Raw genomic sequence first — 16,544 nt, forward strand, 5'->3', positions numbered from 1 at the left:
TCTCCCATGCTTTCTTACTTTTATCCTAGTTTTTTTTAAAGATTGGGGATAATGAGATATTTAAATATTGCAAGTTGAATTTCTCCATGAAAAGAGGAAGTTATGCTAGAACAGCAGCTATACCACAGCGAGTCTAGTGGCTGTATAATGAAACATATAGAACTTGCAGATAAAAGAACTCCATGGTGAGGCGGGGGGGAGAGCGGACATGTATGGAAAGGGCCAACTTTAATCCTGCAAAAAATCCAGAAGCAGAAGCCCTGCTAAAGTTGAGGGATAAAAAGCCTCTGTGTAGAGAAGCCCTTGCAGCACTTTTACCAGTTCTCCAGATTCTTCTTCTGAGGAAGGGCTGTAGACAAGGTTGCTTTGCGAGTGACTTTTAAGGCACAATCCTATGTTTGTTCAGACAGAAAAAGTCATGCAACTCCCAGCATTCCCCAGCCAGCCATGCATAGGATTGAGCCCTTTGTCATTTAAGGAAAATAGGGCAGAAAAATTGATGTCCTGGGAGACTAGTAATTTGCTTGCTTGCTCATTTGTTTTAAAACATGTATCTATCCGTTTTCCAAATAGTTCAAAGTAGTTCACAGTAAAAAAAGAAGTACAGTTATAAAGACATGGTATAAATACCACCAAATAAACCCAGTACAAATTAAAATAACCATAGATAAAGGCCCAGATTAGCCAAATGTCTGTCAGAAGAGAAAGGTCTTGCAACCTCTCTGAAAACATTTTAAGATAGTAGTAATTATCCTGTGTGGGAGAAATGTTTAGGTATGTAATCACTATGTTAATTTTGTGACTCGCCAGAATCAAAAGCTCACATACAGCCTTTAAAATGTGTATGTGATAGGGCCTGCTAATTAATATTAAAATTGCCCTGTTGGATCAGAACAAAGGTCTATCTAGTTCAACTACTGTCCCTAGCCATGGCCTGCAGATGCTTTTAGAAGCTCTGGTCCTCAGAGGTATATTGCCATTTTAAAGCCTTCTAAACCAGAGAGACACATTGCATTTTGAAGCAATGAATTGTGCAACAAGTTAATTTTGTACTGTGTGAACAAATACTTTCTTATTTTTTCCTAAGCCTGTTGCCAGTTAATTTCATTACATAATCCCAAGATCTAATATTGCAAAAACAAATCTCCCTATTCACTTTCTCTTCATTGTTCATTATTTTATAACTTTTTATAATGTATTTAATGTTTTAACTTCTGTAAACTGCCCAGAGAGCTTCAGCTATGGGGCAGTATGGAAATGTAATAAATAATAATAATATTTATCCCTTTAATATTGCTTTTAAAAACAAAAAAGCCTCACCTTCTGTAGCCTTACAGAAGATGCTACAACCGCTTAATTTGTATATGAGAGAGAGAGAGAGAGGAATCAGGATTGTACACAGCATTCTAACTCTCACCACACTACAGATTTATATAATGACACCGATAAATGCTGTTTTATTTTCAGTGCCCTTACAAATATTCCTAACATTGAATTTCCCTTTCACTGCACTGCAGTAGTATGCCAAGTTCAGTGAGCTTTCCTTTCATGACCTCTCTCCTGTTTAGAATCCATCAGCATACGTGAGAAGTTTGGCTTTGGAATGAAGAAACTGTCTATTAACTTGGCCTTATTTACTGTTAGGTATGTGATGGAAAGGGGCACATATCGGCAGGGTTTCGACGATAACCCATGATGGGTTAATTAACCCATCACGGGTTACTGTGTCATCTGGTGGGAGTTTTTTAACCAGTGCTGGCTTATTTGGCCAAAATAACTAGGATTGGCGGAGAATTTCTCCACAAATCTTTGGGAGGCCGAGTGCCGATGCATTCGGCCCCCCAAAAGTGTTGGTGAAATTCTCTGCCAGCCCCCCGCCCCCCCCCCCAGGATGGGACTTATCTTCGGCGAATGTCCCTCTTGGCGGCGGGTCCCGGCGGGGGCGGTGGCCAGTCTCCTGACTGGCTGCCGCCGCCGCCATTGCAAAAAAAAAAGAAGTAAAAAAAAAACCACACACCCGTGATAGGCTACGTAACGATTTACGTAGCCTATCACGGCCAGATTTCCAAAGTCAGCCGTGATAGGCTACGTAAATCGTCACGTAGCCTATCACGGCAGACTTCGGGGGGGGGGGGAAATCGCATACGCAAATGGCGGCGCCCGTGGGGCGCCGCCATTTGTGTTCCTTATTTTGGCACGTCTAGTCTACGTAAAGATTTACGTAGACTACGGCAAAAATAAGGGCATGCTATTTGCGTTGCCCTTATTTTCGCCGTAGTCTACGTAAATCTTTACGTAGACTAGACGTACCAAAACAAGGAACGCAAATAGCAGTCCCCATGGGAGCCGCCATTTGCGTACGCGCTTTTTTCCCCCCCCCAAAGTCACCCGTGATAGGCTACGTGACGATTTACGTAGCCTATCACAGCTGACTTTGGAAATCTAGCCGTGATAGGCTACGTTAATCGTTACGTAGCCTATCACGGGTGTGTGTGTGTGTTTTACTTTTTCTTCGCGGCCGGGTAGACGGGGCGCTCCTACCCGGCCTGAATTTCGGCGGCAAGGGATGGGGCACCTCCCCCCCGGCCTGAATTTCGGCCGGGCGGGGCGCCTCCCCCCCTCGCCTGAACTTCGGGGGGAGAAGCGAAGCGCCTCCCCCCCACCGCGAAGCAAGCTGCGGGACAAGGTAAGTCCCTTTCGTCCATCCCTAAAAATAACCCACTCTGATAACCCACAGTCTGCAGGGTGGGTTATTTAACCCATTGTGGGTTATCGTGTTTGTCTGGTGGTCAACTTGGGTTATTTTGGCCAGCTACAGAGCTGTGCAGGAAGAGTGGTCAAAACCGCTGCCGCTCTGCTCTTCGCTGGCTTAGCACTTAGGAGCATGTTAAAGCGACAGAGGCAGCAGTGTAAATGGGGGGTGGGGAATGAGCAGGATTGGCACCAAAACTCATAAGCAGCCTCCTCTAGTCAAGAGGCACCTGATGCATCATCAAAACCCAGCGCCCTGACAGCAGTGAAAATCCAAGGTGACTAGAAAACCTTAGGGGTTTGCAGGATCCAGACAAAACTTCATACACAGCCTTCGCCAGTCAGGCAGCACTTGATCCACCATCAAAGCCTGGTGCGATCACTCACCAAGCAGTGAAAATCCCAAGTACTATAAAAAGGAGGTGAAGGCTATAAAACCTGGGGGGGGGGGGTCAGGATTGGGACCAAACTCCACACATAGTGTCTCCTCATTGGAAGGAACCCAATGCACCCTCAAAACCCTGTGCAATTACCTCAGGGGAGCAAAAATCCCAAGTGAGCAAAAAGGGGGAATGCCTATAACACCATGGGGGCTCGCAGAATCAGGACCAAACCTCATAGCCAGCCTCCCCATACACAGGAGGCACCCGATGCACTCTCAAAATCCAGCACCCTGACAGTGACAGCAGTGAAAATCCAAAGTGCCTATACAACCTTGCAGGTTCACAGGTCCAGGACCAAGCTTCATAGAGATGTAACACTCATTTGCTAAAGTGCTAAAACACAATTCTCCCCATAGCTATTGCTAGCAAGGAGGCTTTGACGTCTTCCCAGTACTGCAGTTGCACAGGGTTTTGATGGTGGGTCAGGTGCCTCCCCCCTTCATGGATCACTGCCTTGTTGTGGTGAAGGGGCTTGCGTAACTCAGTGAAGCCATAAGCTATGCCGTGCAGGGCCACCCAAGATGGACAGCTCATGGTGGAGAGCTCTGACAAAATGTGGTCCACTGGAGAAGGAAATGGCAACCCACTCCAGTATTCTTGCCAAGAAAACCCCATGGAACGTATCACAAGGCTAAAAGATATGACACCGGAAGATGAGCCCCTCAGGTCGGAATACTACTGGGGAAGAGCAGAGGGTATTTCCAAGTAGCGCCAGAAAGAGTGAAGCGGCTGGGCCAAAGCCGAAAGGACGCTCAGCTGTGGATGTGTCTGGTGGTGAAAAGAAAGTCCGATGCTGTAAAGAACAATATTGTTTAGGAACCTGGAATGTCAGATCAATGAATCAAGGTAAGCTGGAGGTGGTCAAACATGAGATGGCAAGTCTGAACATCGTCATCTTGGGAATCAGCGAACTAAAATGGACAAGCATGGGCAAATTTAATTCAGGTGACCATTATATCTACTACTGTGGGCAAGAATCCCTTAGAAGAAATGGAGTAGCACTCATAGTCAACAAAAGGGTGGGAAAAGCAGTCCTGGGGTACAATCTCAAAAATGATAGAATGATCTCAGTACGAATCCGAGGCAAACCATTCAACATCACAGTAATTCAAGTCTATGCCCCAACCACTGAGGCCGAAGAAGCTGAGGTTGATCGGTTCTGTGAAGACCTACAACACCTTCTAGAACTAACACCAAAAAAAGATGTCCTCTTCATCATAGGGGATTGGAATGCTAAAGTAGGAAGTCAAGAAATCACCGGGATAACAGGCAAGCATGGCCTTGGTGTGCAAAATGAAGCAGGACAAAGGCTAAAAGTTTTGCCAAGAGAACATGCTGATCATAGCAAACACTCTTTTCCAACAGCACAAGAGGCAACTCTATGCATGGACATCACCAGATGGTCAATATCGAAACCAGATTGATTATGTCCTTTGCAGCCAAAGATGGAGAAGCTCTATACAGTCAGTAAAAACAAGACCTGGAGCTGACTGTGGCTCAGATCATGAGCTTCTTATTGCAATATTTCAGCTTAAATTGAAGAACGTAGGGAAAACCACTAAACCATTCAGGTATGACCTAAACCATATCCCTTATGAATATACAGTGGAGGTGAGGAATAGATTTCAGGGATTAGACCTAATAGACAGAGTGCCTGAGGAACTATGGACGGAGGTCCGTACCGTAACATTGTTCAGGAGGCAGCAACGAAATCCATCCCAAAGAAAAAGAAATGCAAGGAAGCCAAGTGGCTGTCTGATGAGGCTTTACAAGTAGCTGAGGAAAGAAGGGAAGCGAAAACCAAAGGAGGAAGGGGAAGATATACCCAACTGAATGCAGAGTTCCAGAGAATAGCAAGGAGAGACAAGAAGGCCTTCTTAAATCAACAATGCAAAGAAATCAAAGAAAACAATAGAATGGGCAAGATCTCTTCAAGAAAATCGGGGATCTCAAGGGAACGTTTTGTGCAAAGACGGGCATGATAAAGGACAAAGAAGGCAGGGACCTAACAGAAGCAGATGAGATTAAGAAGAGGTGGAAAGAATACACAGAAGAACTATACAGGAAAGATCTTAATGTCCCTGAAGCCATGATAGTGCGGTCACTGAACTTGAGCCGGACATCCTCGAGAGTGAAGTCAAGTGGGCCTTAGGAAGCATTAGTAACAACAAAGCTAGCGGAGATGACAGTATTCTAGCTGAGCTATTTATGATCCTAAAAGATGATGCTGTTAAAGTGCTGCACTCAGTATGCCAACACATTTGGAACACTCAACAATGGCCACAAGACTGGAAAAGGTCAGTTTACATTCCAATTCCAAAGAAGGGCAATGCCAAAGAGTGTTCAAACTACCATACAATTGCGCTCATTTCACATGCCAGCAAGGTGATGCTCAAAATCCGACAAGCTAGGCTTCAGCAGTATGTGAACCAAGAACTACAGAAAGTAAAAGCTGGGTTTCGAAGAGGCAGAGGAACTAGAGATCAAATCACCAACATTCGCTGGATCATGGAGAAAGCAAGAGAATTTCAGAAAAACGTCTATTTCTGCTTCATTGACTACGCTAAAGCCTTTGATTGTGTGGATCACAACAAACTGTGGCAAATTCTTAAAGTGATGGGAGTACCAGACCACCTTACCTGTCTCCTGAGAAACCTGTACGAGGGTCAAGAAGCAAAAGTAAGAATTGCCCATGGAACAACCAATTGGTTCAAAATTGGGAAAGGAGTACGACAAGGCTGCATATTGTCACCCTGCTTATTTAACGTATATGCAGAGTACATCATGAGAAATGCCGGGTTGGATGAATCACAGGTCGGAATTAAGATTGCCGGGAGAATGACTTACAACCTCAGATACGCAGACGATACCACCCTAATGGCAGAAAGCGAAGAGGATCTCAAGAGCCTCTTGTTGAGGGTGAAAGTGGAGAGTGCAAAAGCTGGTTTGAAACTCAACATTACAAAAACGAAGATCATGGCATCTGGCCCCATCACTTCCTGGCATATGGAAGGGGAAGAAATGGAAGCAGTGACAGATTTTATTTTCTTTGGCTCCAAGATCACCGCAGACGGTGACTGTAGCCATGAAATTAAAAGATGCTTGCTCCTTGGGAGGAAAGCTATGGCAAACCTAGACAGCATAGTAAGAAGCAAAGACATCACCTTGCCAACGAAGGTTCGCCTAATCAAAGATATGGTTTTCCCAGTAGCAACATATGACTGTGAGAGCTGGACTATAAGGAAGCCTGAGCACCGAAGAATCGATGCTTTCGAACTGTGGTGCTGGAGAAGACTCTTACGAGTCCCCTGGACTGCAAGGAGGTCAAATCAGTCCATCCTAAAGGAAATCAACCCTGAGTGCTCATTGGAAGGACAGATACTGAAGCTGAAGCTCAAATATTTTGGCCACCTAATGCGAAGAGAAAACTGTCTGGAAAAGACCGTGATGCTGGGAAAGATTGAAGGCAAAAGAAGAAGGGGACGGCAGAGGATGAGATGGCTAGATAGCATCCCTGATGCAATGAATATGAACTTGAGCACACTCCGGGAGAGAACGGAGGACAGGAAGGCCTGGCATGCTATGGTCCATGGGGTCACGAAGAGTCGGACAGGACTGAACGACTGAACAACAACAGGTGCCTCCAGACTAGGAGAGGCTGTGTGTGGAGTTTGGCCCTGATCCTGCAAACCCCCAACGTTTTATAACCACATCCCCCTTTTTGCTACACTTGAGATTTTTGCTCCTTGGTGAATAATTGTTCCAGGTTTTGATGATGGATGCCTCCTGACTGGGGGAGGCTGTATATAAAGTTTTGTCCGGGTCCTGCAAACATCCACCGTTTTAGAGATGAAACAGCGCCACTGCTCAGATGGGAGGACTGTAGCAGGACAGGGAGTTGGGGAGGGGGGGTGAGTCAAATTATACACAGTAGTTTAATAAGCAACTCACAGTAGCTTATTAGCCTGGCCATGTGGTGGGGCATCCTGGGCTATTTAAAAAAATAAACTACTGTGAATAGCTTATTAAGCCACCATGAACTGGATCCCTCCTAGAAGGGCATGAGCCATGCCTGAATTTCACCTGCTGTTCCATTGCCCAGAAACCAAGCCAGATTTATTCTTCCGGAACTCTTTGCAATCTGCTTAGATTTTACGAGCCTGAACAATGTAGGATCAAACTACATGTTGTAAAAGGGAGTTTTAACTAGCATACATAAAATTGGCCTCTTTTTCTTAGAAAAAGAAACTGCAAGGGCTCCTGATCAGGATGATGGAAAGGGAGGGGGGTTAACCCTTTCCTCCAGTCCCATTTTCCTGCTGAAAATCCCCCCATGCTGCTATTTGCATCCAAAGGTTCTCTTTGTTGAAAATACGCAGCTTTGAGGGCAAGTAGCAGCTTCACAAGTTGGTTTTTAATAGGAAAACGGTAAAAGGGCAAAAGCCAACATTGTGACTTTTTCTAAAGAAAGAGACATATTGAGTTCTCTAAACATGCTAGTTTAAAAAGCTTTTAATGTAATGTTAAGTTTGGTCTTTGGTGTCACCTGAAACTTAGTTGCCTCACTATTCCCCTGACTTTAGAGCATTTTTAAGTTAAATAACAGAGATCTCAACAGAGGTCTTTGGTTACCCCATTGTTTTATTTTCCATCATTGTGATGTTTATTTATTTCTTCATTCTGCATTCTTTTTTTCCAGCCAGTTATTGATAATTATGTAGATGTTATGTCCTTCTTTCCCATGACTGCCATGTTGTCATTTTTCTCCCCATGAGCTGCTCTCAGAGACTTAGTTAAAAACGTTTGGAAAGTCTCAGGAATATAAGGTGTACCAGTTCAGTCAACCTATTGTTGACATGCTCTCAGAGTTCTAGAAGTCTGATGAGAGAAAACCTATATTTGCAGAAGCCATGTTGATTCTAATATAGCAACCTGTTTTTGTTTGGACAATTTGTGGCCCACCAAACTGAACACAGCTCACCAGATATGATGAGGCTGTCCACCAGGGTTTGATCAGTTTCATGTTCTTGCTCTTTGCCTGGGACTGCAGAAACAGGATGGGAGAATTGCGTGGGATAGAGGCTGCAGGATACAATTCGTAGATAGCGGACAGCAGTTACTTTCGTTAAGTCATAAGTTGTGCAGGGCTATTATACATGTTTAATAATTCTGGACCATAGTATTTTCCACAAATATACTTGAGACGGAGGTTAGGCTAACAGATCCAAAATGTTCTGGTTCCTTTTGAAAAAGGTTGCTGACCTTCCAAATGTAAGGAGGATGTGAACGGTACGTTATGTGTTTAGTTTATCTTTTGGTAAACCCTTTCATATTTGAGTTCTTTAAGAATTTCAGGTGAATTGTCATCTGACCCCAGTGACTTGTTGCTCCTTAGTATGTCAAGCAGTTCTAAAAGATTTTCCTTTTTATGTTATCTTTAATGCAATTCCTAAGTTGTGGCCCGTGAAATAAATTGTTTCAGTGTGGGTGCCTTTCCAACAACTTTTGTAGTTAAGACTGAGACAAATAACTCATTTGTGTCCCTGTAGTTTCCTGGGTTTCATACAGTGGTCCTTTTACAGCATTGTTATCTAAGGCTGCAATCCTATACGCATTTACCTGGGAGTAAGTCCCATTGAACTCAGTGGGACTTACTTTTGAGTAAAAACATACTTAGTATTCCATTGTAACAGTCCTACAGATCTTCTGTCTGGATTCTGGATTCCAGTGTTTTTGTTTTGAATAAATGTCTATTGTAAGTTTCTGTATCTCTTAACATAAGAGCCCTGCTAGATCAGAACAAAGGTCCACCTAGTCTAGCATCCTGTTTCCAACAGTGGTCAGCTATGACACCCACAAGCAGAGCCTGAAGGCAAACATTCTCCATTGTTTGCCCTTGAGCAGGTGGTGTTGAGAGACTGCCTCTGAGCCTGGAGGTTACATTTAGCAGTCACAGGTAATAGCCAATGACTTTTGCACAGCAATGGCTAAGCAATAGCCATTGCTTAGATGGCATCTCTTTTCAAAGCCATCTAAGCCAATAGCCATCACCACACTTAGAGGCAGCAAATTCTATAAGTCAATAATGCACAAAAAATTATTTTGTCTGTCCTGAATCTACAGTCAGTTAACTTCAGTGGCTGAATGAAAGAGGAAGTCAAAATTCTCCCCATCCTCTTTGATCATACCATGCATAATTTTATAGGGCTCTGTTATGCCCCCCTCTATAGACATATTTTCTCTAAAATGAAGACCCCCAAAATGTTTGATTAGTTCAACTTCATGAAGGTGTTCTGACCCCTTGATAATTTTGGCTGCCCTTTTCCACCACTTGTCCAGGTTCTCCAGGTGCTTGGTTTCTCTGGCTCCTTGCCTCTTTCTTCAGTATTTTGTCACTGTGATGCTTTGTTGCTGGATTTCCCTCTTGTACAAAACCACTTGCTATTCCAAGACTGTCTTGGTTTACCTTATGGTTGCCTTGCATTTTGTTTGCTAGAGTTTGTGCTCTTCATTATGAGTTATCTTCATTCAAGGAAGTATTCATTTTTTAAAAGGAGTTCTGGCTTTTATAGCCCCAGTGCTTCTTCTATTTAACCATGCTAGTATTCATTGGGACATGTTTGCGCCTCTTCTAATATGTGGTATATACACTTTATGAGAGTCTCTCTTATGCTGATTTTAAATATCCTCCAAGCTTCTTGATGAATGGGACTATCCTATTAAAGTTTTGAGGTTCTATTTAGTGAGGAGGAGCCATAGCTTAGTCGCAGAGCACATATTTTGCATATTAACAATGCCACATTGAGTCTCAAGCATCTCCCACATTCAGCATCTCCTATGTTCAGTTCCCAGGATCTCCAGTTAGATTCCAGAAACAGGACCAGGAATCACCTCTAACTGAGACCCTGGAGAGCTCCTGCTGGTCAGAGTACCTAATATTCGTTTAGATGAACCCATGAGCTGCATGAATTCATATAACTAATCCTTTCTTTTTTTCTGAATTTCCCCTTTGAAATTAAATTTGGCTGTTATTGGAATTTCTGGGCAATTTTCCACTCACATAGATGTTGAATTTGATAGTGTTCTGGTCACTGTTTCCAAGTGGTTAGAGACGTCTTGTACCATTCTTGCTCAAGGATCATTATGTAGTAAAAGTTAAAATATTCCGTAAAAAAAATGGAGAATAAAAATAATCTCTTGTGACAAGTTTTTTTTTCCCCTTCTGGTTATCTGCAAAGTGTACGCCCATTGTCAGTTTAACAGGGTAGTGCTTGTATAAACATTCTTGTTTCGCCTGTTCCATGTAATAGTTTCTTGTATCGTATTTCTTCTGACCCCGCTATCTGAAACCAATTATAGGAGATCCATTTGGGCTGCATCTATTTTCATAAGAAGCCCAGGCAGCAGAGATGAATATCAACATCAAATATGATTCTGAGTGCTTTGTTATTTATGTTTCAGAGAGATTTTGTAGCCTTCAGCTCTCAAGAATGTGTCACGCTGTGCTGTTTATACATTGAAGATATTAATGGCCATAGATGTCATTTTTCATTTTAACATCTCAAATGCAACAGGCTGATAGGTTAAACATTCCTGTTTTAACAGAACAATATGAGTGACATCTGTTTCCTTTTAGAAAAGGCAGAAAAGGAGAAAGAAAACAACATTTTTTTAAAGAACCTGATCTTGTATATATCATTAAGTAGCAGCTTCAGTACTGATGAATTACTAGAAAAATTGCATCATTAGGCATTCTTAAAATAAATAAAAATGAAGCACCTAAATGTGCATAACAGGGGTGTGTGTGTGTGTATGTGTGTGTGCACGTGCGCGCTTCTGCGCACTCGCTCTCTCTCTCTCTCTCTCAGTATCTCGCAGATTCAAAATTCAGAGAATCTCACTGGCTCCTAAGTTTTAGATGCCTTAGTTAAATATATCATCCTTATCTCATATGACTTTTAAACTTCCAGATATAGTAAATTTATTTGTAGTTTGCTTACAAGTTTAAAAGTCAGTGGCAATATTTGCCCGTTGGTGTTTTACAGGATCATAAAACCATATGATCAAAATTCTGGGTGATATTACTTATTCTGTACCTATTATGATGATGATTGCTTTAATTCAAATCCTGTATGGCTTTGTTTTAATCTGTTATACTTTCCATATACTTTTACTGAATTAGATTACCCTAGTAAGTAAAAATACTTCTTAATTTAAAACAAATGTTATTAGACTTTGTTTTTGACCACCTCACAAACCTGTAACCTGCTGCTCATTTTGAAGTCAGGTCACAATATGTTTCATCAGCACTTTTTGCCAAGTAATTTTTTAGGGCAAAGAAATTTTCATATGGCTTGGCAGAACTTAAATTTTGAAGATGCACTAATTCCATCATATGCCAAGCAATGGCAATTTCCATATATCTTTCAAATAATTTGTTTAGCGTGGATTTAACATGAGTAAGCAAATTGAGTATCTTGAATTCTCCAAGTTCAAATAGTGCCTATGTTTAAACAACAACAAACTAAGTGTGTGTTTATTGAGAACCAGTTATGAAATGACAAACCCTACAGTGGAAAAGAAGAACCTGTAACAGAGTTTCCCAACCTGCCACCCTCCAGATGCATTGGACTAGAACTCCCATTACCCTACATGAAATGGGGTTGTAACCCAATATGTCTGGAGAGCACAAGGTTGAGGAAAGTTTCTATAATACATGGCCTAAGAATAAAGATTGTCAGTGATGTTTCCTTATGGGTTAAATCTGAATCTTCTGGTAGGATTTTATATTCTGCTTCCATCTGCTTACTTTAATTTCCACTACACAATAAACTCACTAAAGTATTCAGAGTGTTACCATTTCTAAGACACCCTTTAATAAAATTGAGGGTATATTTTAATTAAAACTTCTGCAGCAGGATATGAAAGTATTTCCCTAAAACAGGAGAAGGGCTGTAATTCAGCAGTAAAGCAAATGCTTTGCATGCAAAAGGTCTCTGACATCTCCGGGTAGGACCTCTGTCTCATACACTGGAGCATTCTAAGGCCTCCTGTGAGGCCTTGGCAAGGCACTTTGCAGATAAAATTGATCAGATTAGGTGTGTTACTCTGCACGCTGTGGATACAGTTAGTGAGCAAGAGGCGGCCTGTGGCAAACCGGTTTTGTGGGATCGGTTCCAGCTTCTTTCTCCTGATGAAGTGGACAAGGTGCTTTCATCGGTACGGCCGACCACCTGCTTACTTGATCCTTGCCCATCTTGGCTCATTATGGGCTGCAGAGAGAGACTGGGTGAGGGGATCAGGGTGGTGGTGAACGCCTCCCTTGAGGAGGGAGTGATGCCATCAGCCCTCAGGGAGGCAGTGATAAGACCACTCTTAAAGAAGCCCTCCTTGGATCCTCAAGTTCTGAACAACTTTTGCCCAGTCTCAAATCTGCCATTTTTGGGCAAGGTGATTGAGCGGGTGGTGGCGGTGCAGTTGAAGGCACACTTGGAAGAAACTGATTATCTAGACACATTTCAGTCGGGCTTCAGACTTGGGCATGGGACAGAAACGGCCTTGGTCGCCTTGGTAGATGATATGAGGAGGGCTCTGGATAGGGGTGAATGCTCCTTCCTTGTTCTCCTCGACCGCTCAGCGACCTTTTGATACCGTTGACCACGGTATCCTCCTGGACCGCCTGGAGGGGTTGGGCATTGGAGACACCGTATTGCGGTGGTTCCGGTCCTTCCTCTCCGGCAGGTACCCGAGGGTAGCACTGGGAGAGGAGGTTTCACCCCACACTTACTTGTGGGGTGCCACAGGGTTCCATCCTCTCCCCAATGCTATTTAACATCTATGTGAAGCCTCTGGGGGCTATCATCAGGAGGTTTGGGGTGCAGTGTCATCAATATGCAGATGACACGCAGCTCTACCTCTCATTCAAATCTTCACCAAGGTTGGCCGTAGAATCCCTGTCCAAATGTCTGGAGACAGTGAGTGACTGGATGGGGAGGAATAAGCTGAAGCTGAACCCTGACAAGACCGAGGTACTTTTGGTGGGAGACAAGAGGAGGCTAGGGGATGTTGACCTGGTGTTGAATGGGGTACGGCTACCCTTGAAAGACCAGGTCCGCAGCCTGGGGGTCATTTTGGACTCCCAGCTGTCCATGGAGGCTCAGGTGTCAGCTGTGAGCCGGACAGCGCTGTATCAACTCCATCTGATACGGCGGCTGCGCCCCTTCCTTCCTGACCATCTGCTCCCATCGGTAGTACATGCCCTGGTCTCCTCTCGTTTAGACTACTGTAATGTGCTCTATGTGGGGTTACCCTTGAAGATGGTTCGGAAGCTGCAGCTGGTACAGAACGCGGCGGCTCGCCTGATTAAAGGCAGCCGCCGGCGAGATCATATCACTCCAGTGCTGAAGGAGTTGCACTGGTTACCAGTTGTTTTCCGGGCCAAATTCAAGGTGTTGGTTTTGACCTTTAGAACCCTATATGGTTCCGGCCCAGCCTATCTTAAGGAGCGCCTCCAGCAGCACCAGACAGGCCGCTTAACAAGATCAGCCTCAGATGACCTTCTCTCTGTCCCATCAGCCAGGACAGCTAGACTGGTGGGGACAAGGGAGAGGGCCTTTTCTGTGGTGGCCCCCACTCTGTGGAACTCCCTCCCTAGGGAACTCCGTCATGCCCCCTCTTTAATGAGCTTCCGTCGTGCATTAAAAACGTGGTTGTTCAGGCAGGCATTTGGGGTGGGTAAGGGTATTTTAGAAAATGTTTTTATTGTAGAATTTTATTGTTTTAAACTGTTTTATTCTATGTTGTACATCGCCCAGAGTGGCTGGGTGACCAGCCAGATGGGCGATTAATAAATTTAATAATAAATAATAAAAAAATACCCTGAAGAGCTAGGACCTCTGTCATATCCTGGAGAGCCATTGCCAGTCAGTGTAGCTTCCTAACCTTCCTTTTCATGCAGGCATTTGGTATTGTGTTCCACTTTCACTTTTTATGAGTCTTTTGTACTGGGTAGGAATTTTACTTCCTCAACAACTATGTTGCCAGATGTATCTCATGTAAAAGTACCTGGCTTTATCCTAAGACAATACTGTTGTTACTTGGTGCTCTGGAAAAGTACTTCTAAAGCTGTGATGCACATTATGTATCCTAAAGTTTCATGCTTTCAAGGAAGTCTTGGGGATGGCACTGCAATTTGGAAATAAATTACAGACTAGCTTATCTTTCAGTAAGCCAATTTATGTTAATAGATGTTTGGTACATGGGTTACAGCGGCTCCCTACAGATCATGATTTTCAAATTAGGAGCCAGCTTTGGGGATGAATACTTCCTCCTCCTTCCCTTAGCAGCATTAACCATGGTTTAGAATTGCATATGTGCCAGCATTAACCCTGATTTTGTCATAAACCAGTATTTGAAATGTGGTTTGAAGTAGATTTGCCAACCATGATTTTGAGGGAACCTGATTAACATTAACCACAGTTAGCATAGCTGAATATGTAGCTTTGAACCATGATTCAGCCAAGAGAGGAGAGTTAAAATCAGATCTGAAGGAGGAGAGACTGCACATCCTGGAGGCTGGCTCTTGATTTGCAAACTAGGGATTGCTGTGAACCATTGTACCAGATAAAAGAGATGGAATGGAGAACTATCTTAAAGGTACCTGTGGCCTCATACTGTTCTAGAGGCTCACTGTCCTGTCCCTTGATGCTGCTTTCAGACCAACACAGTTACAGTGCCATCTGGAAACTTTAGTTACACCATTGCATTCCAGAATAATTCTGGCGTAATAAACTTTTGCTACAAATAAGGCAAGCGAATTATTCCAAGCAGACCTCTGTTTAAGCTCAGAAACAAATGAGAGGTTTGCTTTTCCTTAGCAAGCTTTGTCTGTGGGATCCTCTCTAAAAATCTATAGTATTTGGATTTAAACAAAACTAGTTTTCACTAGTTATAATTCAGAATGTTATGACTTCATAATGTTCACAGTTACACATAGTGAGTTGCAATTACTTGAGAATCTTTTTTTAAAGGATTGTTGTCAGTATGTTTGTGCTTATGCTGGAAGTATGTTCTTCAGACTTGTACTAGTGCCTTTTACAGCGAGACAAATCTGTGTTCTTAGGAGCTGGTGATAGTGCATGCAGTTTGTTTACTTTGGTTTGCTGTGTCTGCCTGCTTTCTCAGAAAACTTGCATGGAGCCAGACTGTAGCAGCCCTCTCTCTGTCTTTTTCATAATTGATCAGGGGATGACTGCTTTCCCTGAGGGTTAAGACGTGGCAACTTTTTCTGTTTGCTCAGCATCTCAATGCGGTAGTTCAAACATTGTTCACACCAGCTGGCAGTGTAATGCCATATGCACATCTTGTCAAAGCAACTGTTGTCATGGATACTGGAAACTACCTTAAAAAAAAACCCAGCTCATTTGAGTCTAATCAAAACTACGCCACCTTTATCAGCTTGGTGGTGATTTTAGGGTGAATACGGTTCCCGTAATAATTCCTCTGTATTGTGGATAGCTCTCTCTGTATGCCATTATTTTGCAGAAAATATAAGACATAGTTTAATATTTTCAAATCACGGAGTTGTAACTTACTGAATACGTTATAGGACAGAAAAGTGAATTAAGAGTGCAATCCTTATCATGTCTATTCAGAAGTAAGTCTCATTGAGTTCAGTGGGGCTTACTCCCAGGTTAGTAGGAACAGGATTGTGCTGTAAGTAGTCTTAAGTTGCTTATAGTTCAATTTGAAGGGTTGCTTTAAAAAAAACCTTCTTGATGATCCGTATTATTTGTTCCACTTGTATAGACCACATTTTCAAGTTAGTACTTTTTTAAGTAATTGGCATCTCTCTATACAGTTCTTGTGCTCTATTTTATTTTGCTTAATTCATTTTAAAAATACTGTATTTTGATTGCAATGCTATCACCCACAGAAGCTAATCTGATTGGCTAAGTAGTGATTTCTTTGTTCTCAGAGTTTACCAAGAATGCAAATGAAAGCCACTTAATTTTATTTGGCATTAAAACTCCACTTTATTTTGTCAAACGACAGGTTTCCCTTAAATTGTTACTACAAAAAAGTGTTTTTAATCTTCAATGAATATCCTTATTAATTCACTTTCAAGATAATCTGATGTTGATGCGTCAAATTTAATTACAGCTTCCGGTAACACTTGAAGTCTACTGCTTTTGCTTAAAATTGTGATATGAAAATGCAAATTGAATGATGATTTACAAGGGTGTGAGCATTTTAGCTGAACACTTAAAGACTAGTTCCTTGTGGAGATGAGCCTATTGATGCGGTTTATGATTTTTCCTCTTCAAGCACTTTATACAAATTAATGCTATT

At 42.7% G+C, this 16,544-nt stretch overlaps 1 protein-coding gene across 6 annotated transcripts in view; it reads left to right on the forward strand.

Moving 5' to 3' along the window:
- FOXP2 (forkhead box P2) overlaps nucleotides 1-16,544 on the forward strand; it is a 595,587-nt gene that overhangs the window by 412,746 nt on the left and 166,297 nt on the right. The window lies entirely within an intron of this gene.

This window comes from Heloderma suspectum, chromosome 7, assembly GCF_057233095.1.
Source record: "Heloderma suspectum isolate Gila_16-S chromosome 7, 16-S_ref, whole genome shotgun sequence".
Taxonomy (NCBI): Eukaryota; Metazoa; Chordata; class Lepidosauria; order Squamata; family Helodermatidae; genus Heloderma; species Heloderma suspectum.